The sequence below is a fragment of the Vombatus ursinus genome, unplaced genomic scaffold (assembly GCF_900497805.2).
Source record: "Vombatus ursinus unplaced genomic scaffold, bare-nosed wombat genome assembly UNPS02014308.1, whole genome shotgun sequence".
Taxonomy (NCBI): Eukaryota; Metazoa; Chordata; class Mammalia; order Diprotodontia; family Vombatidae; genus Vombatus; species Vombatus ursinus.
Window position 1 is genome coordinate 447,208 of NW_020954086.1, and position 27,208 is coordinate 474,415.

Below are 27,208 nucleotides of genomic sequence, written 5' to 3' on the forward strand. Positions count from 1 at the left end.
CCGTCTCTCCCTTCACTCGTCTCCTATGATGAAGTGGTCTTACTCCTAACCTTGTTCAATTGATCCCATTTCATCCCATCTCCTCAATTTTCCCCTTCTGTCATCCCTTCTCTCTCTTATTTTCAGTCTCTCCCTCTCTACTGACTCATTTCCTAAATGCCTACAAACATGCCCATGTCTTCCCTATCCTGAAAATGCCCTCGCTTGATCTCCCACCCCTGCTAAACATCATCCTGTCTCTTCTGCCCTTTGGAGCTAAACTCCTAGAAAAGGCTGTGTACAATTGGCATCTCCACTTTCTTTCCTCTCACTCTCTTCTTAGCCCCCAAGCCGGCTTCCAAACTTAACATTCCACTGAAACTGCTCTCTCCAAAGTTATTAATGAGCTTTCATTTTCTAAATCCAATGGCCTAATCCAAATCCACATTCTCCTAGACCTCTCTGCAGCCTCATCACCCTTTCCTCCTTGACACTTTCTTCTCTCTAGGTTTTCAGGACACCACCATCTCTCCTGGTTCTCCTCATCCCATTCTGACCGCTGCTCCTGCTTCCTTTGCTGGATTCTCCTCCAGGTCATACCCTCTCACCACAGATATCCCTCAGGGTTCTGTCCTGGGCCCTCTTCTCTTCTCTTCTCCCTCTGGGAGAGGTGATCTCATCAGCTCCCATGAATTTAATTACCATTTTTGTACCAATCATTTTCAAATCAACATTTTCTCTCCCTCTCTGCTGACCTCCAGTCTCACATCTCCAACTGCCTTTCTGACATCTTGACATCATAACCTCAACACGTCCAAAGCAGAATTCTTTATCTTTTCCCCACTCCTACCTTCCCCATTATTATAGAGATCACCTCCTCCTGGTCCCTCAGACTCCCAAACTAGGAGTCATCCTGTATTCTGCCCTACCTCTCAAATGGTGCCAAGGCCCATAGTTTTTACCTTTGAAACATCCGAGTATGTCCCTTCTCTGATGCTGCTACCCCTTTCCCTCCTGGTGCAGGCCCTCATCACCTCATACCTGGAGTATCTGTAATGGATGTTGGGGGGGGGGGTGTCTGCCTGCCTCAAGTCTCTCCCCACTCCAGTCCACCCTCCATTGGTTCACCAAAGGGATCTTCCTAAAGTACAGGTCTCATCACCCCACCCCATACTCAAAGAATCCCAGTGGTTTCCTATGGCCTCCAGGACCAGGTGTGAGGTACGAGTTCCTTCATAACCTGTCCAATCTTCTTATGCCTTACTCCCCACCACACTCTTTGATCTAGGGATACTGGCTTCTTGATGTTCCCTGAACAATCCTCCATCTCTCGGTTCCAAGCATGTTCTCTGGCTGTGCTCCAGGTCTGGACTGCTCTCTCTCCTCCTGACTACTGACCTCCCTGGCTTCCTTTAAGTCCCAACTAAAATCCCACCTCCTACAGGAAGCCCTCCCCAATCTCTCTTAATTCCAGTGCCTTCCCTCTTTTAATTATTTCCCACTTATCCCATATAGAGCTTGCTTTGTATATGTTTGCTTGCCTGTTGTCACCCCCCATTAGATTGTAAGCTCCTTGACGGCAGGGACTTTCTTTTACCTCTTTTTGTATCCCTAGTGCTCAGTACAGTGCCTGCGATATAGTAGGCACTTATTAGATGTTTATTGTATTAGACTGTAAGTAATGAATTCTTTGATGCTGATCAAGAGCTACTTCCTGGCATTCTAAAGAGATCTCTCCAGTGTGAACTCTCTGTTGTTCATAAGAACTGTGTTCTGGCAGGCCTTCTCTACTTCTTTACATTTATAAGAATTCTCTCTAGTATGAACTATCTGATGATGAATAAGGGTGGAGCCCTGATTGGAGGTCTTCCCACAATCCTTACATTCATAAGATTCCTCAACAGTGTGAATTATCTGGTGTTTAATGAGGTATGAGTTCCAATTGGCCCACACTCCTTAAACCCACATGACTTCTTTCCACTATGAATTCTTTCATGTTTAATAATGTTTGACCTCTGGCTAAATGTCTTTCCACATTCCTTGCATTACTGTTTTCTTCCCCATTAGATTGGGAGCTCCTTGAGGGCAGGGACTGTTCTTTCTTTCTTCCTTTGTATTCCCAGCAGTTAGCCCAGTGCCTGGCAGATAGTACACACTTAATATATGCTTGCTGACTTGACTTGAATAAGGTTTCTTTCTAATGTGAATTTTCTGATGCCGAATAAGATGTGAGTTCTGCCTGAAGGCATTCCCACATTCCTTGCATTTATATGGCTTCTCTCCAGTGTGAATTCTCTGGTGTTTATTAAGGCTTGAGCTCTGGCTGAAGGTTTTGCCACATTCCTTACATTCATAATGCTTCTCACCAGTTTGACTTTGACATTTCTCTCCATCATGATTTATTTCATATTTAACAATGTCTGAACTCTAGCTAAGAATCTCACCAATTTCCTTGTACTCATAAGGTTTCTTTCTAGTGTGAATTAGCTGATGTCGAGTAAGATGTGAGTTCTGTCTGAAGACCTTCAGACATTCTTTACATTTATAAGGTTTCTCTCCAGTATGAATTCTAAAGTGTTGATTAAGGGATGAGCTCTGGCTAAAGGCTTTCCCACATTCGTTACATTCATAAGGCTTCTCACCAGTGTGACTTCTCTGATGTTTAGTAAGACTTGAGCTCTGCCTGAAAGCCTTTCCACATTCCTTACATTTATAAGGTTTCTCACCAGTGTGAATTCTCTGATGTTCCATGAGGAATGAATGCCAACTGAAAGCTGTTCCACACTCCTTACACTCATGTGGTTTCTTTCCACTATGAATTCTTTCATGTCTAATAAAGTCTGAATTCTGGCTGAAGACCTCCTCAAATTCCTTACAGCCATGGGATTTCTCACAAGTGTGAATTTTCTGGTGCTCAGTAAGAACCGACATCCACCTAAAGGGTTTTCCATATTGCCTACATTTATGTTCCCCTCCATCATGATTTCTTTCGTAGTTTATAATGGTTGAGTAGTTCATGAAAGCCTTCCCACATTTATAAGATTTCTCGTGAGCACAATTTCTCTGGTTTTGAATGACAAATGACTTCTTCGGGAAATCCTGTCCACCTCTCAAGTCACAGGCTTCGGTTATATGATACCGATTCAGGAGTGTGTAATTATGAAAGGGATTCCCACATTCATCATAATCCCACGATCCCAGATGCTGGCATGCGCTCCGATGAAAGTTGGCCCCAAAGTCAGCATATTGATGACTTCTCTGATCAATGAAGGTTTTCATTTTTCTTCCTCTTTTCTTTTTTTTCTCAAAAAGTTGACATTCTATTGGGGAGATAAAATGTACATATATAAAAATATACAAAGCAAATCCAAATAATTTCAGGGATAGAAAGCATTTACTACTAGCAGCTGGGGCATCTGGCTGAGCCTTGGGTAAGAGGTAGCACATGAGCTGAGGTATCAGGGTTCCTAGGAGGCACAGGGGAAGAGGGAGGGCATCCCAGGCATGGGGTACAGCCTGTGCAAAGGCATGATGATGTGACCCTGGGAGAGGAGCAGCAAGGAGGCCAGTGTGGCTGGCCTGAAGAGGGCATGATGAGGAGGGATGTGTAAGATCTGGGGAAAGGCCTTAATGCCACAAAGGAGTCATGGCATCCTAAAGACCCCAGGGAGCCACAGCAGCTCACTGAGCAGGGGTGTGACCTGGTGAGCCTTGGGCTTTAGAAATGCTGATAGGCCAGCAGTGGGAGGGACCTCTGAGAGGCAAAACAGTATTTAGAGACCACTTTTTAAACACCTCTCATTTTACCAGTAAGAAAACTGAGGACGAGAGGGTACTGGTCCATCCCCTCCAGGGCACACACCGAGTTATCCCGTGTGTGCACTGAGAAGACCCAGAGCGATCTCTCCATGAGCCTCAGGCTTTGGATTTCCCGACCCTCACCCTTGAAGACTGGGGAGGGGGTTGGTAAATCAGCAGCAGCACATGCCCCTGGGGACCCTCCAGACCCCACCTGCACCATCCCACACTCCAGAGAAGGCCAAACCTGAGGGCCCAGCAGGGCTGTGGCATCCACTGGCTCCTCGACACCTGGCAGAAGTGTCTCCTTCCCAGGGACAGGGGCTCCTGGGGCCCTCTCCCTGCAGATCTGAGGCTGATGGCTCTTCCCCCTGTTCCAGCCAGGAGACCAGGTCTGGTTTGTCCTCTTTTAGCCCTGCCCATGGGAGGAAAGGAGATAGCTCTGTAGGGGGCGGGGTGGGGTGGTGGGGGTGGTGGAAGGAGGCTCAGCTGTGACTGCCCAAGGATGGTGGAGGAAGACAGGCAGGTTTTACCTACTGGTAGCAGCTGGCTACACCTGTCAGAATCATTAATCCACAAGCATCTATTAAGTGCCTACTGAGTGTGAGGTGAGAAGTTGTGGAGTGGATGTGGAGCCAGTCTTGAAGTCAAGTCCCATCTCTAAGGCATACTAGCCTTATGACCCTGGACACTACAATGCTCAGTGATACATGCAACTCTCCAAAACTATAATTGATCAACCAATCAACAAACATTTATTAAGCACTTATTGTGTGCCAGGCACTGTGCTAAATGCTAGGGATACAAAAAGAGGCAAAAGAAAGCCCTGGCCCCCCAGGAGCTTGCAATCTAATGGGGGAGACAGCATACAAACAAATACATACAAGACAGCATACAAACAAATACATACAAGCAAGCTGTGCTTAGGAGAAATAGGAAATCAGTAACAGACTAGAAGTAACAGGGGGTGGGGAAAACTTCCTGTGAAAGATGGGGTTTTAATGGGAAGTCAACAGTCAGAGAAGAGGAGGTGGAGTGCTCCAAGCAGTGGGGACAGCCTGAGAAAATGTCTGAGGATGGAGGGTCTCGTTCATGGAACAGTCAGGAGCCTGGGGTCACTGGACTGGGGAGGACGTGGTGGAGAATAAGGTATAAAAAGGCTGGAAAGGGAGCGGGGCACTTGGTTAAGAAGGGCTTTGACAGAGCATTTGATGGAGTTTACTGAGCAGAGGGTGGACATGATCTAGGAAGGTAACCCACAGCTGAACAGAGGTTGGGCTCGAGTAGGGAGAGCCATGAGGCAGGCAGACCCCCCAGCAGCTACTGCAGGGGTCCGGGTGTGAGGAGATGAGGGCCTGCATCAGGATGGGGGCAGGGGCACAGGAGGGATGCTGCAAAGGTGAAATTGACAGCCCTTGGCACCATATTGGATCTGGGATAGGGGTAGTGGTAGGAGTAGAGGATCATACCTAGGGCAATGGGAGGATGGAGATGCCCTCTACAACAATAAGTTTGGAAGGGGTGAGGGTCTAGGAGCAAAGATAACGAGTTCCTTTTTGGACATATTTAGTTTAAGATGTCTATGGGACACACAATTGGAGATGCAAGTCTGGAGGAAAGCAGAGAGGACTTAATCATCAGCATAGAAATAATTGAATGGCTAGGAGCTGATGAGCTCATTAAGTGAAGTAGTCTAGAGGGAGAAGAGGCAGCCCTGTGGGGCAAGCAGGATCTGGATGTTCTTGGCAGTGGTCAGAGAGGTAGGAGGAAAATCAGGAGAGAGCTGAGAGATCAAGAAGGACGAGGTCTGAAAAAAGGCCACAGGACTTAGCAATTAAGAGGTCATTGTTATGCTTGGAGACAGCAGTTTTGGTGGAATGACATCAGACTTCAGACAGGAGAGTGACAGGCCTACTGTAGATGGCCTTCACAAGTTTAGGGAGGAGAGATAGGAGACGACAGGACCCAGGATCTGGTGAGGAGGTTTCAGAAGACGGGGGAGACTGAGGACAATTGAGAGTGGGCACGGCAGAGGGGGCACTCTGCTGCAGGAGACAGTTTGGATTAAGAGAATTCTTGGGTGTGGAGTGGCTGGCCGTGGTCAAAAGGCCCACTTCTTTATGTGAGACAGGATGCCAGAAGGGAGGAGGCAGGGGGAAGAAGGAGCGTCTGGGTGGTAGAAGAGATGAGGAAGAGGAAGGGGAAGTCCTTGAGCCAACGGCCTCAAGTCTTTCACTGGACCGAGGCCAGCTTGTCAGCTGAGAGGTGGGGGAAAGGGAGCCACCGAGGCTTGAGAAGGGAGCGCCGCTGTGGAGAGGGGAGTGAGCTGATAAGGGAGGCAGGGCAGGATGGCCGGGCAGCAGTGAGGGCTCAGTGGGGATGGTGTAACAGGTTTGTAGTGACCCCAGTTAGAACAGTTCTGTGATGTTTTTCCTATGGCTTCATTCAGCAACGCGTTTGTGGGAGGGAAGGCAGGTGATGGTGAGAGCGAGCCACAACTGGGGCTCAGCGGGGCACAACTGAGGACGGGGCGAGGGACTCACGAGGACGGCGTAGGGCTGGACTGGCTCACCCAGGGGCCGAGGTGGGGAATGCGTGAAGGTGCAGCCAGTGCTGGAAAGGGTGGCCCGGAGGTGGTGTCATCTGGAGGGAGCAGACGTCTCTATGAGAGCCAGGAATCAGAAAAAACAGAGAAGACTTTAAGATGAAACCTAGTTTGTTGCTTGTGGAACAGGAATTCCAGAGGGCACAGGAAAAGGGGCAGGGGGCAGGTGTTTAGCTAAGTTTTCATTGTCCACAGGGGTTTGGCTTCAGGGTGGAATCCTCTCTGGGCCACAGAGAGTTGAGGCCAGGGACAAGCACCTGAAACTGAAGACACAGGAGACAGGGCTGGAACAACCTTCCTCCTCTTCTGTAAAAGGAGGATCTCGGGGCACAAGGAAATGGGGCTTCAGATACAAAGGCGAAGTACGACATCCCCGCCTCCGAGGTGTGACAGAAATGGTCCAACGATCCCTCTGATTAGGAGCCGAGATGCAGAGACTGGTTATCAGGCTCGGAGCACGGGCATCCCAGGGCACACAGCCCTCCCACCTTTGGGTTCCCTAAGCAGGGTGGGTACGAAGGAATTTCAAAGAACAAAGGAGGGGAGACAATGATTTACAGACCGAAGAACGGGGGGCAGGAGGAGAAGATCTGGGCCAGGTTAACCCCGGAGCTTTAGCTGGCGTCTCGAGCTTGCATCTGCAGACAGGCAGAGCAGCGCTGGCCAGTGAACGCCGGGGCTGGCGTTGCCGTCTCTGCTTGATTTTGCAGAGCCCAGCCAGCTACAGGCTGTCCTCATTTTGAGGAAATGGTAGTAGGAAAGTTAAGCCAGAAAACATGAACCTACGTAAATATTTACCACACACTTATGAGAAAAGACATGGAAATTGGAGGAGGGCAGCACCGGCGGCTGAAGGGACCAGGAAAGTCAGGAGGGGCACCGGGCACACGAAGGCTTCTGAGAGGCAGAGCTGGGGAGGGGGCGGGGGGAGGCAGCCCCAGAGACGGAGATGGGTCTGCGCGAGCAGCCTCTTATCAGAGAGGTTTGGTAAGAAGGGTTCTCTCCTGGTTACACTGTATAATTTTACAGAATCGCAATTGCCTAATTTAATAACAGTTAACATTTTTAGAGCTCTCTTTAGTTTCCCAAAGTGTATGGTTGCACAACTTACTTGATCCTTAGGGCAATCCAGCGAGGAAGCCGCAAGTGACCCGCCCTGGGGCACAGGGCTGGTAAATGATGGAGGAAGAAGTTGAACTCGGTCTTAGTTTAGCTCCTGAGATGCCCAGTTCGTCTTCTGTCATCTCTATCCCTGGTTTGCTTTCTTACTATGATTTCCCCCAAAGCACGAATCTGTAAGTTACTTCCTTCCAGCCTCCTGCTGGTAGTTTGTCCATTAGGAATGTATCTTCCCGTTGGTGTAAACCTGATGTTGACCTCCAGCCTCTCCTTTCTCCCATCTGCCCTTCACACTAACACACCACCAAAGGGCCAGTCCTAAAGCTGTCCGGGTCTGACCGAGTCACTCCCCTGCTCCTTAGAGCCCAGTGGCTCCCTACAGCCTCTGGGGGCCAACACAAACACCTCTGTGGGACATCGAAAAGCCTTCACCACTTGGCTTCAACTCCCTGCCTTTTCTTATGCCTCTCCTCTATTGTGAACTTAACAAACTTGATCATTTCATCACAGAAAGAACAGGAAAGAGCCCTGAACATACATTCCAGTCTTTCAGGACTAAGGAAGGGTAAGACAAGCACACTCAGTAGGCCCAGCCTGGCTCTGTGGCATTTGGCTTCATCGATGCTCCTTCTATTTCACTCCACATTGATCTTCCCCAAATCCTGTACCCCCAAAAATAAAAACCCTCCCCTTCGAAGCAGAGGCTCTCCATCCCCTTCTGCAGTCTTACAACTTTCCTCCATGCTCTCGAGGGTCTGGTCAAAGCTGCCTCTCCCTGCTCCCCACTCCGGCTCCAACCTCCCTGACTTTACATGGATTGTCCCCCGTGTCTGCCTGGCCCTCACATCCCCAGCCCTCGTCCTTGTCGAAGCTCAGCCCGAGTACCATCTTTCCCAATTCCCCTTGGTGCCTTCCCCCTCCTCCATCATCATGTATTTATTTTGTATGTAATTTATACCCACTTTTACACACGTATGGCTGTTTCCCACTCCCACCCCCCAAATATAGATTTCCTGAGGGCAGGGCTTGTCTTGCTATTCCCAATGCCCAACTCCTTGCCCAGCACACAGTAGCAGCCCAATACATGTTCGTTGATTGATTTATAAATTTATTTCCAGTTTCCCCCACAGTTTTCTTTTGAAAAAGCAGAAGGAAGGGAGGGGCACTCATCTCTCTTCTTTGGGACCAAGCTCCATCAATGTCATCTTTTAAAAAATATATTTTATTGACATCTTTTGTTTTTGTACTAAATACATTTCCTTACTTATCTGTCCACTCCCCCACATTAAAAAAAGGAAAAAACATTTCAGCAAAACTAACCAAGCACGGACAACGTGTGACGTTAGGTGCTACATTCCACAAATACGCTCCCACACCTCTGAGCCGAGGTCAGGGGGCTCGGCCTTTGGACGCCTCTCCTTCGGGGTGAAGGTGGCTCAAGTCCAGGCCGTTACTAAAGGACACAAAACGGCAGCTTCAATGGGGGACGGGCATCTGAGGTGGAGGAGGGGAGACACGCCCCGCAGGAGGCAGGAGAGTGGCTGCAGAGCAGAGGAGAGTTACCCAGAGCTGAAAGGAGAGCTGCACAGCTAGAGCTTAGAAGAAGGTCTGAGGCCCTTCCAGGAGGAGATAATGATAATACCAAGCATTTGCGGAGAGCTTTAGGGTTTGCAAAACACTTTACAAATATTATCTCATTTTATCCTCACAACAACCCTGGGAGGTAGGTGCTATTATTATCCCCATTTTACAGATGGGGAAACTGAGGCAGTGGAGGTTAAGTGACTTGCCCTGGGTCACGCAGCTAATAAGGGTCCGAGGCAAAATTTGAACTCAGGTCTTCCTGAATGCAGGTCCAGAGCTCTATCCACTGCGCCCCCTAGTCGGATGCTCTGAAGAAGAAGCTGCTGGTCCTCCAAAGAATGAATCCACAGGTGAGAGATTATCCGGCCAGGACCAGGGAGGGAGAGAAGAGGGGGAGCAGTTAGTGATTCTCTGCCGAGGCACTGAGGCAGCGTCCTTCTGTCCCCTGGACGACAACCCAGGGAGGTGCCGGGCCCCTCCCCAGACTCTCCCCAGGGGCGCAAACGCCAGAGGCGACCCCCAAGAGCAGTGAAGACCAAACGCACACACACATACCGGCGTTATTTTCCGCACTTTTCCCATTGAAAATATGGGAGAAAAAGAAAACAATCATTTGGGAAGTCCCCTGCTGCCTACGGGGCCTCTGGGGCCGTGGCCTACAGGAACAGGGTGGTGGAGACCCCAGCGAAGCCTGGGGAGAATGGCTACGTCTGGCCTGGTGTCGAGCAGATTTAATCTGGAAGGCGCGATCAAATCGTCCACAGACATAGCCCAGCTAGGGGGCACGGAGGACAGGCCACGGGAGGGCCTGAATTCAAATCTGTCTTGGCCACTTAGCAGCGACTCAGACCTCCTCCAGCCTCACCTGTAAGGGGAGGATCAGGTGAGTTACCATAAGTAAAGTGCTTCGCAAACCTTCGAGGGCTATGACAATGTTGTTATTATTACCTGCGATTATTAACATAGACAGTAACTATGATGTAGAGCAGAGTGTCTGCTGGGCTGCCCAGGAGTGCCGAGGAGGAAAAAAATCCAAAAGAGGCAGGAACAAAACCCAGCAACTCCAGCGTCTACACAACGATGCCCCAAGGCGGGTCAATAAGCCAGAGGATCTAGCAGTTCTAACAGGAAGGGGCCTCGTGACCCCAGAGCTTCAGCTCTGAGGGATGAGACCCGGCCTGGCCGACGGCTCTGGGGAGGTTTCCCTCGCTCAGAAGTGACAGGAGAGGGAGAAAGGGGGACAGGGCAGGCTGCGGACTTAAGAGCTTCGTAGAGCGCGTGAGGAAATCCAGACACCAGAGGGGAGAAGCTGAGAGGTCGGGGTTAATGTCCAATGAGGGAGCATGTGGCACAGACTGCCCGGGCGGATGAAGACGCTGAGGGACAGATCACGAGCCTGGAACACGGTCCAGGGGAGCGCGGTGCTGGAGCCTCAGCCCCTACAGGTTGGTTGGGGCTCACGCCGTCTCCCTTCCTCCACCCTCCCTCTCCCCTGTCTCTGTTCCTCCCAAAGCAGGGCGGCAAACGGCTCTAGCTCTAGACGTGCCTACGTGATCGCTCAGTCCTTCAGAAGCCTCCCTGTTCTGGCCTTCCCTCCCTGTCTCACACACCACCCTGTTCTCTGCACTGCCGTGCTGGCCCTCAGCGCCTCACGCCCCAGATCCAATCTCCACCCAGCAGGCCTGCTCTGACCACGTCGTCCCCCGCTGCCTGAAGCCACGGCCTCCGCCCCATTCCTGGGACCCAACAGAAGCTCCTCTATGTGACGGTCCAAGGCCCCCCCCGCCGTGGAGCCGCCACACCAGCCTGCATCTCTCGCCTGGGCACAGACCTGAACCGCTCTGGCCCCTTGCCTCTTGTGCGCCCTGCGCTATCTGCCTGCCATCTCCACGCTAGCGCGTCATCTCCTCGATGGCAGACACTTGTTTTTGCCTTCCTTTTTATGCTCAGAGCCCACACGTAGCAAATTCTTCAGAAATTCTTGCTGACAGACAAGAGGAGGGATCGACAAGGTGAATTTCCGTTCTACGTCTGATTCTCACTAACAACAACAATAATAATAATTACAAAAGCCAGCATTTCTCCGGTGCTACAGGCTCAAAAAGCACTTTACAAACGTTATCTCATCTGATCCTCCTAACAACCCTGGGAGGTAGGTGCCATTATTATCCTCGTTTTACAGATGAGGAAACTGAGGCAGGGGTTAAGGGACTTGCTCAGGGTCGCATGGCTGGTAAGTTTGTGAGGTAGGACTCAAACTCCGGTCTTCGAGGCCCGTGCTCTATTCAGTGGGTCACCTAGCGCCTAACAGGAGCTGATCACTGAGAGAGAAATGAGGGGAACCTTAGGAGGAAATGACCACTGCCTCTGGACTTTCTGAAAGAGAATGAGAGGAAATCCAGCGTCATCTGACGAGTGTGCTAGGTTCTGGTGAAGCAGACGTCAAAGGGCTGAAGGGAAAGACAGGAGAGAGCCCACGGACTAAAATTCCACAGGAGAAATCATCCCAGGAGCATGGGAGGCGCTCAAGAATGAAATCCTCCAGACACAGAGAAGAAAAAAATCCGGGGCAAGGAGGCTGATGGGGATGCACGGGAGCCCAGCAGCTGACTCACGCGGCCAGGCAATGGACAGAGGGGGACGGGGGGGAGGCACGCAGTCAGCGACAAAATAAAGGGGACGGACATGTGAGATGGAGACACGTACCCAGGAGACAGAGCGAAAGGGAGCGGGGATGGGGGTAAAGGACATGTGGCCAGGTGACACGCAGCCAGGCGACAGAGCGAAGCGGACGGGGGACATGCATTTGTGGAGCAATGTCAGAAGGGCTCAGGCTCAGAAGGAGCGAGGCTGGCAAAGGAACCTAAGGATGACAAAAACAGGTATTGTTTTACAACTCTACAGGGAGGAAGAGGGTGAAAGAAGGGACACAAATCTGGATGCAAACACAGCAGTTAATACCCATACGGTTTGCTAAGCACTTTACAAATATTTTCTCAGTTGATCCGTACAACAACCCTTGCAGGGAAGTGCCATTAGCATCATCATTTTACCAATGAGGAAACTGAGGCAGACAGCAGTAAGGCACCCAGGGCTTCTGGACGTCACATCTCACTGTCTCCCACCCCTTGGCTGCCTCAGGATGGAATCTGACCACAAGGGCAGAGCAGAACTGCTGGGTTCTCATTTGGCTTCTGTTTTCTCCACTGAAGAGAAACGGAAAACCAAGCGAGAATGAATGGGTGATTCTCCCCCAAGGTGAGCCTCTGGGTGCCCTGATGAATGGGAGGCATGTAGGCTACAGGGCACGTGGTGCACGTGGCCCAGCTGGGCCGTCACCAGGGATACGGCAAAGGCCTTGGAAAGGGGGACAACGGCCAACTCCGGCCTGACTGTCCAAACAGAAGAGTCTACAAAGAATGGGCCGACGGGCCGGGGAGATCCGGGGACAGACCGCTAAAGTGCCAGGGGCCCGACATCTGGCGAGGACCAGCGAAGGGGGGGCCAGCCGCACTTCACCTCACGCGGCCCTCATCTCCGCCTTGAACAAGATGAATACCTAGGACGTGAGGCTGAGGCCGAGGACACAGTCGCCCAGACTTCAGCAAAGCCACTGGTCGTGTATTTCAGACCGCTGTGGGGAAGATGGGGAGGTGCGGCCTCCACGATAACGCACTTCTGAGGGTTCAGAGCCCAAAGAGCAGTGTGAGCGGCCCCGGGTCAGTGTGGCAGGAGGTCTCCAATGGAGTCCTCTGTATTGCAACACTGGCGTCGGTGACCTGGAGAAAGGCACAGACACCCAGCTCATCCAACAGGCGACAGAGGCAGGATCTAAAAAGACCTCAGCAGCCTAGAACCCTGGGCTCAATCAAGAATGAAATTCAATAGGACAAACATCAAGTCTTATGTTTGGGTCCAAGAACATCAACCTGGCAAGTACAGGCCGGGAGGCCTGGTCAGATGGCGGCTGCTCTGAAGATGTGGTGGTCTGAGGGGCCTGCCAGCTCCAGAGGAGTTAGGGGCGCACCATGGCTGCCAAAAGTGTTCATGAGACCTTGGGCTACATTAAGAGGGGGGTGCTTCCAGGAGGGAGAGGGGACGGTCTCCCTGGACACACTGCCCTCAGCAGACCTCACCTGGAGGACTGGGGTCAGTCTTGGGGGACGTGGCTTAAGAAGGACATTGAGAAGAGGGGCGTGCCCACCCAGAGGACGGCCGCCAGGAGACCAGGCCACACGAGGATGGGTGGAAGGACCACAGGCTTTCATGGGGATTCCCTTCAGGGATGGGCAGGAATCAGTGGCCTCTGGGGGCCCTTCCAACTCTGGGAACACAGCAGGATCTCCCCAACTGCCTCACCAGCACCAACAGCCAGGGAAGAGCCAGGCCTCCCTTCCCCCAGAGGGCCAGAGGCCGCACCATCCTGGAGCCCCAGACCAGAAGAGACACCTCCTCAGCCCTGGGCCCAGGGGAGGCGACCTTACCCAGGGACACCAGGTTCCTGTAGTTCTCCAGCATCACCTCCTTGTACAGCTGCCACTGAGCAGGGCTCAGGCACCCCCATTCCTCCTCGGTAAAGTCCACGGCCACGTCCCTGAACGACACCGCTTCCTGCAACACCAAACATATGCCTGCTGGCCCAGGGGGCACTGGACCCCGGGGGAGGCAACAGGAGGTGGGCCTCTGTGGGCAAGGCTTTGTGCCTTGGCTTCCTCACTCTGAAAACCAGGGGCTTGAACCAGACCACCTCCGAGGACCCTTCCAGCTGTCCACCTACGCTCCTCTCAGCCCAGACACGGCCCTGGGAGCCCCGGGGAGAAGGGCCCCCGATGGGGAGGAAATGGATCTGGGGGGGGCGGGGCCTTACACCCTACAGCAAGCTGGGGAGGCAGGGGTGATGTGCAGGCTCTGCTGGGACCCTCTTCTTTGAGGCTGGACCAGATGGCCTCAGGGAAGGAGGCCTCTGAGCAGGCCTGCAGCCCAGGGGCTGGCCAGCCTTGTCTATGGTGATTCTCATGACTGACCGCCAACCCCAAGAAGCCCCTGAGGACTCGGGAGCAGCAAGGAGCGGTCTGGGAGCCTGGAGGACAGTCCTGGAGCAGGAGGAGCCCCTGACTCACCTGGTCTGGGGCCAAGGGGACCCCGGGGGACCCGCCATGCTCCTCCGGGCTTCCCTCAAGGGGAAGAAGGAGATTCAGAGCCATGAGACCTGAGACCTGAGGGGGGAGAGAAGAGGCTGTGTCAGGGAAAGAACTGGCCTTTCAGCCCCTGCCGGCCTGGCGAGGACCAGCTGCCTGTGGGGTAGTGACCCACCTCCCAGGCCCTATACACACACAGAAACACACACACACAAATGTACAGACACAGACACACACATACACACACACACACAAAAATGTGTGAACACACACATGCACATACATACTAACAGGTACACACACACACATTACAGAAGCAGCCCTGGCATCGCTCAGTGCCAGGCTCCTCAGGAGAGACCGAGGCGGGAGACACAGATCAGGGACTCATGGGGCAGACGTACTAACTGGAGGACGCAGGTGGAGGAGAGAGACCCCCATTCAGTCCAATTTGGCACCCTCTATTAAGTCCCCACCAGGGGCAGGGTGCCCGGGGCACAAAGACAGGAGAGACACAGTCCCTGCCTGCCAAGGGGGGACACAGCATGAGTAGAGATAGGCACTTTCCCTGTAAGTGTGATGTGCTTGCTGGGCTGGGGGAGGGCTTCCTGGAGGAGGTGATGCTGAGGCTGCGCCTGGAAGGAGCTGAGGATCCCAAGAGGCCGAGGGGAGGAGAGAGAGCCTTGCAGGCTCGGAGGACGGCCAGGGCAAAGGCATAAGGCAAGAGGTGAATGTTGCAGAGAACGACAAGCAGCAGGCGTGGCCCAGAACCTTGGGGCTGGATCCAGGCTCTGAGTCTGTGTGTCCTCCCAGAGACCACAAGGAGCCACTGAAGGTTACTGGGCAGGGAGTACCTTCCGTCCCTGGAAGATGATTTTGGCGTCCTTGGGGGAGACAGACCGAAGAGGGCGGAGGGACACTGGAAGAAGAGTTCCGTTAAGAGGGCATTTGAGGCTGCTCATGGGGTGAAGAACAGGAGAGAAAAGCCAGGCATCCAAGAGGAGGTAGAAGAGGGGAGGCCAACAGGAAGGAAGCGTCTGCTGGGCGCCAGGCACTGCGCTGAGCACTACACACGTTATGTCATTTGAACCTCACAACAACCCTGGAAGAGATGCGCTGTCATTATCCCCATTTTACAGATGAGGAAACTGAGGCAGGAAGACTCGTACCCTCTGAGGCTGGATTTGAACTCGTGCCTTCCTAATTCTAGGCCCAGCACTCTGTCCCCCGCACCACCTAACTGTTGACATCAAGACCTGCCGAGGAGGAGGAGGGCAGAGGAAAGGCCATGAGACCTCGGCATCGCACCATGGTGGCGGCCTTGGAACAGTGTGGGCAAGGGGAAGCCCGAGGACAGATAATGCGGCCTGAGAGGAGAGCCAGGGAAGGGATGGAGGAGGCCTGTGCCCGTGGCCAAGGAGAGCCTGAATGTGAAAGATGGACGGGCGTCCCGAGCAGGGGGGCTCCAGGGGTCTGGGAGGGGCCGCATCGGCCCATGAGGAGATGCTCCCAGGAGAGGTTTCAAAGGCTGGTCCCCAAGGAGGGTCTGGGAGGGACAGCAGGAGGGGGAGCCAGCCAGCTGACTGTGGAGCTGGGGGGGGGGTGGGGGCATGGGGGGGGAGCCCGGCCTGGGGAGGACTGACAGCCGGTGGGAGAAGGGGGTCCTCTCTATTCCCGGGGTCCCCCTGCTGCCTCTGCCAGCAGAAGGGGAGAGTCGGCTGGTCTGGGGAGCAGGGGCGGCTCAGTGGGACCGAGGGGGGACCTCCCCAATGGGAACTCCGGGGGGCTGCGGAGACCCCGGCCCAGGGGCTCGGCCACGCGGCATTCACAGAAAGGGTCCTGGCTGCCCAAGGGCTCCACCACACACGCACGTCTGCGCACGCACAATGCACATGCACGATGCACGCTTACACACATGCGCAGCACAATGCACACTTACACACGTGCGCAGCACAATGCACACTTGCACACGTGCACACGCACGATGCACGCTTACACACGTGTGCAGCACAATGCACACTTACACACGCGCGCGTGCACGATGCACACTTACACACGTGCGCACGCACAATGCACACGCACAATGCACACTTACACACGTGCACATGCACAATGCACACACCGCACACTCACACCCAGTGCACACACGTGCACAACCACGCGCACACACACATGCGGTTAAAGAGCTCTGCTGCACAGGGTCCAGGGGCTCCCCGAGGACACCCAGCGCCCCTGGGCGGCCCGGGCTGAGGGGTGGAAGCATTTGCTGAAACAGGGAGTGACCTTCCCCACCCCTCAGGGATGTCAGGGGACACATGCCCCAAGTCCAGAAGCCTCCCTCCCCCAAGACCCCAGGACAGCTCGGTCGTCTTGGGGGAGGGGCGGGGGTCTGTAGGACAGGGAACTCCCAGGGGAGGAAACTCCCTCTGCCAGCGCGGCTGCGGCCCCTGGATGACCAGTCACAGACTCAGCAAGAGGGGGTGGAGTCAGAGGCAGGACTTGAACCCAGGCCCATGGTGCTCCCAGAGGCCCCTGTCCCCCGCCCCAGTGACAGGCGCAGCCTGGGGACAGGACCCCCCCCACCCAGGCGCCCAGTCTCTCTCACACACACACACACACACACCTTTACACAACCCACGGTGACTCACACACACACACACACACACACACACACACACACACACTCACACCCAATGCCTCCCGATTTCGGCCCCCTCTGTGGACACCCGATCACCCCCCCACCCCCCTCCCTCCAGACCCGTGACGTCACACACACCTCTCCCACTCACCTCTCGCTCCCCCTCCGCTCCTGGCGCTTCCTCGTTCGCTCGCCCCTCCATCTGCGCCTGCGCATCCGGAGCCGCCCGCGGGCTGTGGACAGGGGCGGAGCGAGCGCAGAGACTTCTGGGAATTTCCGCCGGCCGTTCAGTGCGCAGGCGCAGCGGGAGGCTACGGCCCTGGGGCTGCGTTGGACCGGGCCTGCGCAATGCGCGTGCGCCGCCCTGCCTCCTCCGGGCGTGGAGCTGTGCGTGCCCGGAGTCCCTGGCTCTGCTCATGCGGGTGCCGGGACGGGGAGCTCGCTACCTCCCGAGACAGCGGCACAGCCTTGGCCGCCCAGCGGGAGGAGGGGGGACGCTCTCCTGCTCGTTGTTCTTGGGGGCTTGAAGGAACGGAGCAATGAAGGGCCCGGCCTCTAGGACCCTCCCCGAAGCCCGTGCGCCGCCTTTCTAATGCTTTCAGAGCCCAGATAGCCACGAGAACCGTCACGGAACCGTTCCCCCCAGTGTAGATGCTCCATGTGCAGCTGGCATTCACGCAGCGCGACCTCCCGACGTGCAGTACCCCAGCCCCTCCCCCCCAGGCCCCGCACCCCACCCAGCCCCTCCCCCTTCAGGCCACGGATCCCCAGCCCTCTCCCCTCCAGACCTCCATCCTTCCTTGAGCTCGGGGTGCTCCTCCAGGACACACCCGAGTGGGTGTGTATGTGTGTGTGTGTGCGTGCACGCGTGTCCTGGACACATGTCCCGTGGACATGCCGCTGACGGGTCGTCTTTACTAATGGTTTCGGGGCCGCCTCTGCCCTCGGCTTCGTCCCCTTTCTGCCCTGCCCAGCTCTAGCCCTCGAGGAGGCCGGCGTGCCCCCTGGACGCTCCTGTGGGCCGGGCTGCCCAGGAGCTCCAGTGAGGAGACTCTGCCAATGAGCTCCATATGGGGGGTGGGGGGTGGGGGGTGGAGACCACCTTGAGAGAAGTCACTAGCATCAGTGGGGAAGGGGCTTCCTGCGGGAGACGGAGAAGAGGGAGAGCAGCCCAGGCGTGGAGGCTGGCCAGGAACGTGCGGGGCGTCAAGAGATGGAGAGTCCCGGGGCTACGAGGACAGAGTAGGCCAGTAGGAAGGAACCCGGTTATGAAAGACTTTAAATGCCGGAGCATTTTCTATGTGATCCAGAAGACGATAGGCAGCCACTGCAGTTCATTGAGTAGGGAGGGATGTGTACGTATCTAGGAAAATCACTTTGGCCACTGACTGGAGGCTGGATTGGATCCGGGAGAGACTTGAGGCGGGCAGACAGGAGAAAAGGAGGTGTACTCAAGAGATGTCACCAAGGTAGCAATCCCAGGACTTAACTGCTTGGATATGGGATGGGGGGAGCGGGGAGAATGAGGAGGCAAGGACAACTCCCGGGTTGGTTGCCTAGGAGATTGGCAGTGCCCTCTCCAGTGCCAGGGAAGGTGAGTAACAAGCTCTGTTTTGGACGGGGTGAGTTGGAGTTATTTACAGGGTATCCAGTTCAAGACGTCTGAGAGGCAGTTGGGGATGGGAGACTTCAGGTCAGGAGAGAGATGAAGAATACAGGTAGGTCTGGGACGCCTCAACATTGAGCTGAAGATTGAGTCCATGGAAGCTGATAAGATCACCCAGTGAGGCAGTGTAGAGACAGAAGAGGAGAGGGTCCAGGGCAGAGTGGTGTGGCTTCTTTGCATCGTTAACACTGTGGATCGCCTCTTCTCCTGGATGCCTTCTACCCTCTAGGTTATTGTGACCCCGGTTTCTCCTGGTGCTCCTCCTCCTCAGTTTCCTTTGCTAGATCTGCATCTGGCACTCTCACTAACTGGGAGTTTCAATTCTTACCTAGCCCTTAGACACTGAATGGGTGTTGCCTCAGGCAGACTGAGGCCTAGGAAAGATTTTAATTTAGAAAGGCCAAGACCCCCACTGCATCCTGGGCCTTCACCAGTTGTCTTGACTCTTGGCTTGCCGCTGGATTCTGATGACTCTGGAGGGGAGAGTGAGGCTGATGACCTTTAATGCTCTGCCTCACTTGAACCCAGTTCACACTGAAGTCGAGGCTTCACCCCCGTGATGTCACTGGTTCTCATGGAGCATGAAGGCCCTGTCCAGGACACAGCGCTTGGCACACAGCAGATGCTTAATAAATGCTTCTTGATTGACAGTGCCGAATGCTGAGGACTAGTCAGGAAGGATCAGGATTGAGAAAAGACGAGAGGTCATGGTGATTTGGGGGAGTTGAATGATGAGCTTGGGAGCCGGGTTACATGGAAGACAGGGAAAAGAGGGAAGCGGAGGCCTGGATTATAGGTGGCTCTCTCCGTCGGTTTAGCCAGGAACAGGAGGGGAAGTGTGGGATCGGAGCAGGGATGGTTGAATCGCATGAGGAATTTTTTCAAGATGGAGGATTCGTGAGCATGTTTGTAGGCAGCAGGGAAGGAGCCAGTAGATTGGGAGAAATAGAAGATGAGAGCAAGCGTGGAAATGATAGTGGGGGCAATTTGCTAGAGAAGATGAGGTCAAGGACAGATGGAGGAGGTCATTTCTCCCTCTGGAGTCAGTCTGTAAGATACTTCGTGCCAAGATTGCTTCTCTTTCTCATCTCTCTTCACTAACATGTTCTCCTTTCTTTTTCCCTTTTCACTTCCTGAATTTTTTCATAAGTATATCTATTCCACATGTAATGCTTGGTCTTCCTTCTTCTTCCTGAGCTGTTCTGTGTTTCTTTTGACTAGTACAGGGGTGGGGAAGCTGCAGCCTTGAGGCCGCATGTGGCCTTCTAGGTCCTTGGGTACAGCCTTTTGACAGTCCAAGTTTTACAGAACAAATCCTTTTATTAAGGGGATTTGTTCTGTGAAGTTTGGATTCAGTCATAGAACTAGGAATACACTTCTAGAACTCTATTTGAGTGCTTAGGAACATTGCATACAGTGATATTGATGAGACCAAATTTACCTCTTGACAAGTGGCTGTGTTTCTACTTCCCCCACACATACCGAGTTCATTGGTGAAAGGTTTGTGGGTGATTTCGATTTTGTGTTTCCCCTCAGCTCTCCTTTGTCTAAAGACTTCCCTCTGTGGCTACATCGAGGCCAGGGTCGGGCTCATCTTGCAGCTGGTGGTTGTCTTCTCCAGCTGTAGGAGATGTAGATTGTCCCACTGAAGACCCAGTTTTTCCGGAGCCCTCAAACTCACAAAGTAGCCTCCAGGGCTGGAGATGGCCATCTCAGGATTCCTGTCCAATCACCTACGATCAGACAAAGAAATGCAAAGCAGAAGAGGCAGCTGGGGCGTGGAAACCTAGGCTCAAGCTAGTTTAGACAGCCTGTAGGTGTTAGCTGGCATGTGCTTACAGCTGCCCTGGAATGGGGAGGGGGACTACACTTCCCCCACCCCTCAGGGACCTGGGGAGTCAAAGTAAGAGAAGGCAGGGATACTTCCTCCCTTTTACCTGATGCAGGAAGGGAAGGTGGAAGGGAGGCAGCCAACTTGATAAATGCCTTCCCACATACCTTATATTTATAAGGTTTCTCTCCAGTGTGAACTCTCTGATGTTGAGTAAGAGATGAGCTCCAGTTAAAATCTTCCCACACTCCTTACATTTATAAAGCTTCTCTTGTGTGTGAACTCTCCCATGGTGTGTGAGAGAGGGTCTGCAGCTGAAGGCCTTCCCACATTCTTTGCATTCAGTATGGTTTTTCTCCAGTGTGAACTCTGTGATGCAGAATAAGGTTTGTGTGCCTTGTTCAGGCCTTGCTACGTTCCTCACAATCATAGGACTTTTTTGTCTTATGTGGTCTCTTATTTTGATAAAAGGGGATGTGGTGATAAGAGAGATTCCCACATCCGTTGTAATTCCATGCTCTCTCGGTCCTGTAGATGTTGCTACTCGCACTTCTCATGAAGTTGTTCCATTCATGGCTGCCTTGCTTGGTAGAGGGTATTTTCTGGAGGACACTCAGTGGACTGGAAGCTACCTTGTGACCAAAGCCTTTCCTTGGCAAAAATTCCCATTTGTTTCCATAACCAGATCTCTGGGACAGAACCCTCCTCAGATGCACAACCCTGGAGAACATCCTGTCTTAGCCATTCCACTAAGTTCTCAGGTCATGCTCCTCCTTCTTGATCTTGCTTGGCTCCAGGTTCTCACGTCTCACGTCCCTGGCTGAAAAGAATCGAAAATGAAATTAACCTGGATCCAAGTCATCATACTTATGAATCCTCTTAGCCCACGAAAAAAGACACGCTCAAAAGGCAATGCTACCTTAGGCTCCATTGAAGGAGGCAAAGTGTCCAGACCTGCTGTAAGGCTCTGCCCTGGGTCAATTGTAGTATGAGGTTCCATTGTGGGAGACCAAGGATAGGAAGGACACCAATCAACCCAATGTTCAAAGGAGGGAAACCAGGATGGCGGAACAGCCTTTCTCGTTTTTGCCTTTCTTTGTATCCCCAGCACTTTTCACAGTGCCTGGTATACAGCAGACACTTAATAAATGTTGACTTAGATGTTTAAAAAAGAAGGCAAGTGCAGAAAATGGACTAAAAAACAATTAACAAAGGAAAAGCAAGCAAAGAAAAGCCAACGTAGCACCATCCTAAGAGAAGAACACTAGAAGTTGTAGGAGAAGGAAATGGCAAACCGCGTAAATATCTTTGCCAAGAAAACCCTAAATGGGGTCACAGAGAGTTGGGTATGACTGAAACAGCGAACAGCAACAGAAGTCCTAAAGCTCAAAATAAGATAAGGCTTGTGAGGAAAGCTGAGAACAACAAAAAGACTTTGTAAAAGCTACATAGGGAAAATTGTGAGCATCAAAGAAAGGGTGAGGGCTGGAAGAGTGATAATGGACAAAGTCGATAAAGTGAGCTACTCAGCTTCTATTTTGTTTCCATTTCCTCTGCCAAAGAGAAGGATCTTCAGATTGGAAAAGATTGAACAAAAATGGTGGACGTCCTTTGAGGGAGACCTGGCAGCGTCCAAGTCCCCATACCCAAAGGAATTGTATGTGATTACTGAGCCACTGCTATTCACCTCTGACAGCTCTAGGATGATAGGAGGGGTATCTGGGAGAGGAGAAGGGTATGTGCCCAGATTTTCGAAAAGGGGAAGTGGGGGCAGCTGGGTGGCACAGTAGATAGAGCACCAACCCTAGGGTCAGGAGGACCTGAGTTCAAATCTGGCCTCAGACACTAGACACTAGCTGTGTGACCCTGGGCAAGTCACTTGACCCCATTGCCTAGCAAAAACAAAAACAAACAAAAAAAATCGAATCCAAAAAGGGGAAGTGAATGGCATCTATAGGCCAGTGTGCTTGACTTTGATTCCTAGAAAAATTCTAGAACCTCTTAATAGGTTATTGATTACCATAATTATTAATGAATACCTAGAGAAGAAAATAGCCATGGTCAAAAGCCAGCATGGCTTCAACAAGAACACGTCACGCATTTGGGGGAGCTCTCAAATCTCAAGTAACAAAAAAAGGTGAGAGCGGGGGTGGGGTGGGGTGTAACATCTCAGCCATCAAACTATATCAGAAAGAAATAATTAGCAAAACTATCTGGTGCAGGTTTAAGAAAATAGAAAAAAAAATCCAGCAAAACAAACTAGCTAAGCAATTTAATTGGATATATGTTTATTAATCACCAGCTGCATACAACTAAGTGGCACAGTGGATAGAGCACAGGGCCTGGGGTTCAAATGTGGCCTCAGACATTTATTGGCTGTGTGAACCTGGGCAAGTCACTTAACCCCTATTTGCCTCAGTTCCTCATCTATAAAATGGGGATGTGCTGGAGAAGGAAATAGCTCACCACTCCAGTATCTTTGCCAAGAAAATACCTTGGACAGTGGGGTAACAGAGTTGGACACAACTGAATGACTGAACATCACACAAACTTTAGTGTTAGGTGTAGGAGTACAAAGCAAGACAGCCCCTGTCCTCACGGAGCTTAAATTTGGGAAAAGCAACAGTACGGAGTTAAATACAAAGTAATTTCTAGAGGCTTTCTCCCCGCCCCCCACCCCAGTGAAACAGTAATAATAGGACCTAGAAAACAATATGTAGCTTATTACATAACTTCCAAATAAAGGATTTGGATTACCCTGGAATGTTGTCACTTGTGACAACATGTGAAGACGTGCTAAAGAATGCCAACAAGTCAACACCCATTTATTAAGCACCTACTGTGTGCCAGGTGCCAGGGATACAAAGAAAAGCCCAAACCAGTCCCTGCTCTCAAGGAACTCCCCATCTAACGATGGGTATCTGGGGATCTTTACTTTTTCATAGCACTGATCTCTCTGTGTCCAGGCCCTCTCTCCAGTCTATCTTCCATAAAGCTGCAGACTGAGATTCCTAAAGTACAAATCTGACCATGAAATGCCCCTGCCCAAGAAGCTTCAGTGGCTCCCTATCGTCTCTGGGGTAAAATATACCCTCTTCTAGAATTTGAATCCCTTCCTAATTTAGCTACCAGATCTTTTTTTAGTTTTTTTTTCTTTTTTTTAAAGAAGTTTTCAGTGCTTAAAAAATGCCCAATGTTGCTGGCCTTTTCTTTGTAACGAGGATGTATGCCTCCAACCTAGATTTCTGGCCTGATCACAGATGGCTACCCCTCATGCGCTCCCACTAGATTGCGAACTCCTTGAGGGCAGGGACTGTCCTTTGCCTCTTTGTATCTCTAGCACTTAGCATAATGCCTGGCACACAGTAGATGCTTCATAAATGTTTATTGGTTGATCTGTCTAACATCTCAGCCAACCTAATCCCTCTGAATTTCTTACCATGTGACATTCTATCCTCGTGTTTCTCTGGCTTAGCACAGACTGTTTCCTATGCTTGGAATGTTGACACAATGTGGGCTTGGAGCTGGAAAGGCCCAGATTTGTTTTTTTACCTCAGACCCTTACTGACCCTGGGACCTCAGACAAGTCGTTTAACCTGAGTCTCAAAGCCCTTCATAGCCTGCCACCTCCTTGATTTTCCATCTTCTTACATCTGACTCCCCAACACAGTGACTGGTCTCCCGGCTGTCCCAGGAACAAGACCCTCCATTTCTCAGCTCTGAGCATTTACCTGGCCATCATCCCTCGTGCCTAGACTGCTCTATCTCCTGCCCTCTGACTACTGACCTCCCTGGCTTCCTTTTAAGTCCCAACTACAATCCCACCTCCTATAGGAAGCCTTCCTCCACCCTCCTAATCCCAGTGCCTTCCCTCCTTTAGTTATTCCCTATTTATCCTGTCTATAGCTTGCTTTGTACATATTTGTTTATGTGTCATCTCTCCCATTAGATTGTGAGCTCCTTGAGGGCAGGGACTGTCTTTTGCCTCTTTTTGCTTACAAGTGGGTGCCCGTAGATTTTAGCGGGTCACCAGCAGCAAGCCCAGAAATAGGCTAGAGCATCGTTCTTCTCATCTCAGATACTTGGCTGCAAGTCCCCCCAGTGTGCCTAGGACACCTCCACTGTTTTCTAAAAACCAAGTAAAATCCAGAATTCACTCAGTCAGTCAACCTGCATTTAGTGATCTACTGTGACCAGGCACTGTACAAGCACTAAGGATACAAAGGCAACAGCCAAACAGTCCCTGCCCTTGAGGAGCTGAGTCTAGGCCTCTGTTGGGGAGACAACTTGTCCATAGATTGGTGGATACAGAATGAAGATACGAGATGACTTTGGTGGGGAGGTGCTATCAGCTGGGGGCGTTGGGAAAGGCAGTTGAGCAGAGCCTTGAAGGAGAACTTAGGATCCTAAGATGAAGGCAAGGAGGGGGGACAACCGGAGCAAAGGTCTGGAGGGTGGAGATGAGTGTCATGTATGAGGAACATTAAGAAGGCTAGTTCACCCAGACCATAACGGTCGTAATAGAACAATTGGTCATATACTTAAAAGGGAAATCAAATGGCACATGCTAGAAATTCACAAGTGTTTTGTAGACCCACACTTTTTTCTGTTCTATTTCATATATGGAAATGCTCATCTTATTGGTGTTTAACCTCAGAATTTAAAAAAATAAAGATTTGCCCCAGAGCAGAATTCAGCGTAAGAAGGATCCCATTTCTGACTTTTGCTAGCTGTGTGACCCCGAAGAGGCAAGCCCACAAACCCATTGCTCAAACTGAAACCCAGATCAGGAACTTGCATAATATGCAAAGAATAAGCAAACACAGGGTTTATTCTTTTACCCAAGCCTGACACGGGCCAAAACCATCGGCTCTCACAGTTGCCCTGGGCCCACAGCCTCATTAGAGAAAGAAAGTCTGCTTATTTTGTCAATGGGAGAGGAAGAAGGTGTGGGACGTGAAGTGCAGGACAAAGGCTTAGACCCAGGCTAGGTATCGCTGGAGAATAAGGAGAGTCTCCCATTAAGGCACGGGTATCAATGGGGTTGCCAACAAAAAGGGAAAAAAGAGAAGGTCATAAAAGCATTTTTTTTAACGTGAAGAAGGCAACAAAAAGACAGCCAGAAGGAAACTCAGGCAAGCAGGACAGCTTTGAACGTAACATGTTGAATTGATCATATTTTTTACTTCTTTTTTTAAAATAATATTTTATTTCCCCGATTACATGTTAAAACAATTTTTAATAGTTGGGGTTTTTCTTAAAGTTTTGAGTTCCAAATTCTGTTCCCTCCTCCCTGGGATGGTAATCGATCTGATATAGGTCATATATGTGCAATCATGTAAAACATGTCCAGATTAGTCATTTTGTACAAGAAGACTTGAACAAGAAAGGAAGAAAGAGAAAAATAGTATGCTTCAGTCTGTAATCAGATAATATCAGTTCTTCTGTGGAGGCTGATAGCATGGTTTATCATGAATCCTTTGGACAGCCAGAGAGAATGCCCAGAGCCAGGAGGTGGAGGGTTTTGTCCTTGGGACAGCCAGTTTGTGAGTGAAGAATACTGAGTCCTGGAGCAAGGTAGGAGGGGCCAGGTCAGGAAGGGCTTTGAACGCCCAACGGCATTTTGTGTTTGTTCGTGGAAGCAATAGGGAGTCACTGGAGTTTATTGAGCAGGGTGGTGACACGGTCAGAGCTGCGCTTTGGGAAAGCCACTGGAATACATGGAGGATGGATTGGAGGGGGGAGGAGCTGGAGGCAGGCAGGCTATTCCAGGAGATCAAGGGGGACATTCTATGTGAAGCATTTCCTAATCTTCCCCCAGCTGCCAGCGCCCTCCCTCCCTAATTCCCTGGTAGTATTTCTTCTATATTTGCTGTCCACATTGCCTCCCTAGAGAAGTGAAGGTGCTTGGGGGCAACGATCCTTTTATTCTTTGTCTTTGTTCTCCAGCACCTGCCCAGGCCCTTAATAAATGCCTGTTGATTGACTGTATGGAACAACCTGTGCTACAAATACATAGATCATAGTTCTGGAGCCAGAAGGAACTTTAGAGGCCCTTGAGTTCAACCTCCTCATCTCACCAGTGAAGAAACTGAGACAAAAAGTGAATTACCTTGGGTCCCACCGCTAGTAAAATCTCAAGTCAGGATTTGGACTCTTGTCTTCCTAATACCAAGCTCTAACCCTGGTGCTGCCTAGCTGCCCGGCACACAGTAGGTGCTTAATACTGACTCAAGCTACACCTTGAAGGAAGAGAGGTAGAAAGTGGAAGTGAGGAGGAAGAGCATCCCCACTAGGGTCCTGGCAAGTGCCGAAGCAGGAGTGTGGGAGACCGAGTGTGAGGAACAGGAAGAAGATCAGCGTGGCTGGACTGGGGGCTGTGGGGAAGGCTGGAACAGTGCACTGGGGCAGGTTGGAAGGCTTTATAACCAAACAGGGTTTATATTGTGACCTAGAGGCAATAGGGGGCCACTGAGGTTTACTGACTGAGGCAGAGTTCCCAGATATGCAGCTGTAGGTGTATTTGGCCTACAACATCACTGTGAGCGGCTAATGTAACTGGGAAATATTGAACAAGATAAATAAAAATAAAACAAAGCATAGATAATACTATCTTTCAAAACTAAGTTGAGCAGCCTGCAGGGATCCTTATGTACAGATTATTCATGGCTCCTGTTTCTACTGGAGTTTCATCTCACTGGACTAGGGTAATGCCACGATCAGACCTGTGCTTAAGGAAAGTCACTTGGCAGCCACGTGGAAGATGGATGGAGTGGGGAGGGAGTCAGGGAGACCAATTAGGAGGTTAGTGCAGCAGTCCAAATGTGAGGTGATGAGGGCGGGGCCACAGAGA

General features: G+C 51.6%; 1 pseudogene; it reads right to left on the reverse strand.

Moving 5' to 3' along the window:
* Positions 1–2,093: 2,093 nt before the first annotated feature.
* LOC114042220 lies at positions 2,094–17,079 on the reverse strand (annotated as a pseudogene).
* Positions 17,080–27,208: the final 10,129 nt, after the last annotated feature.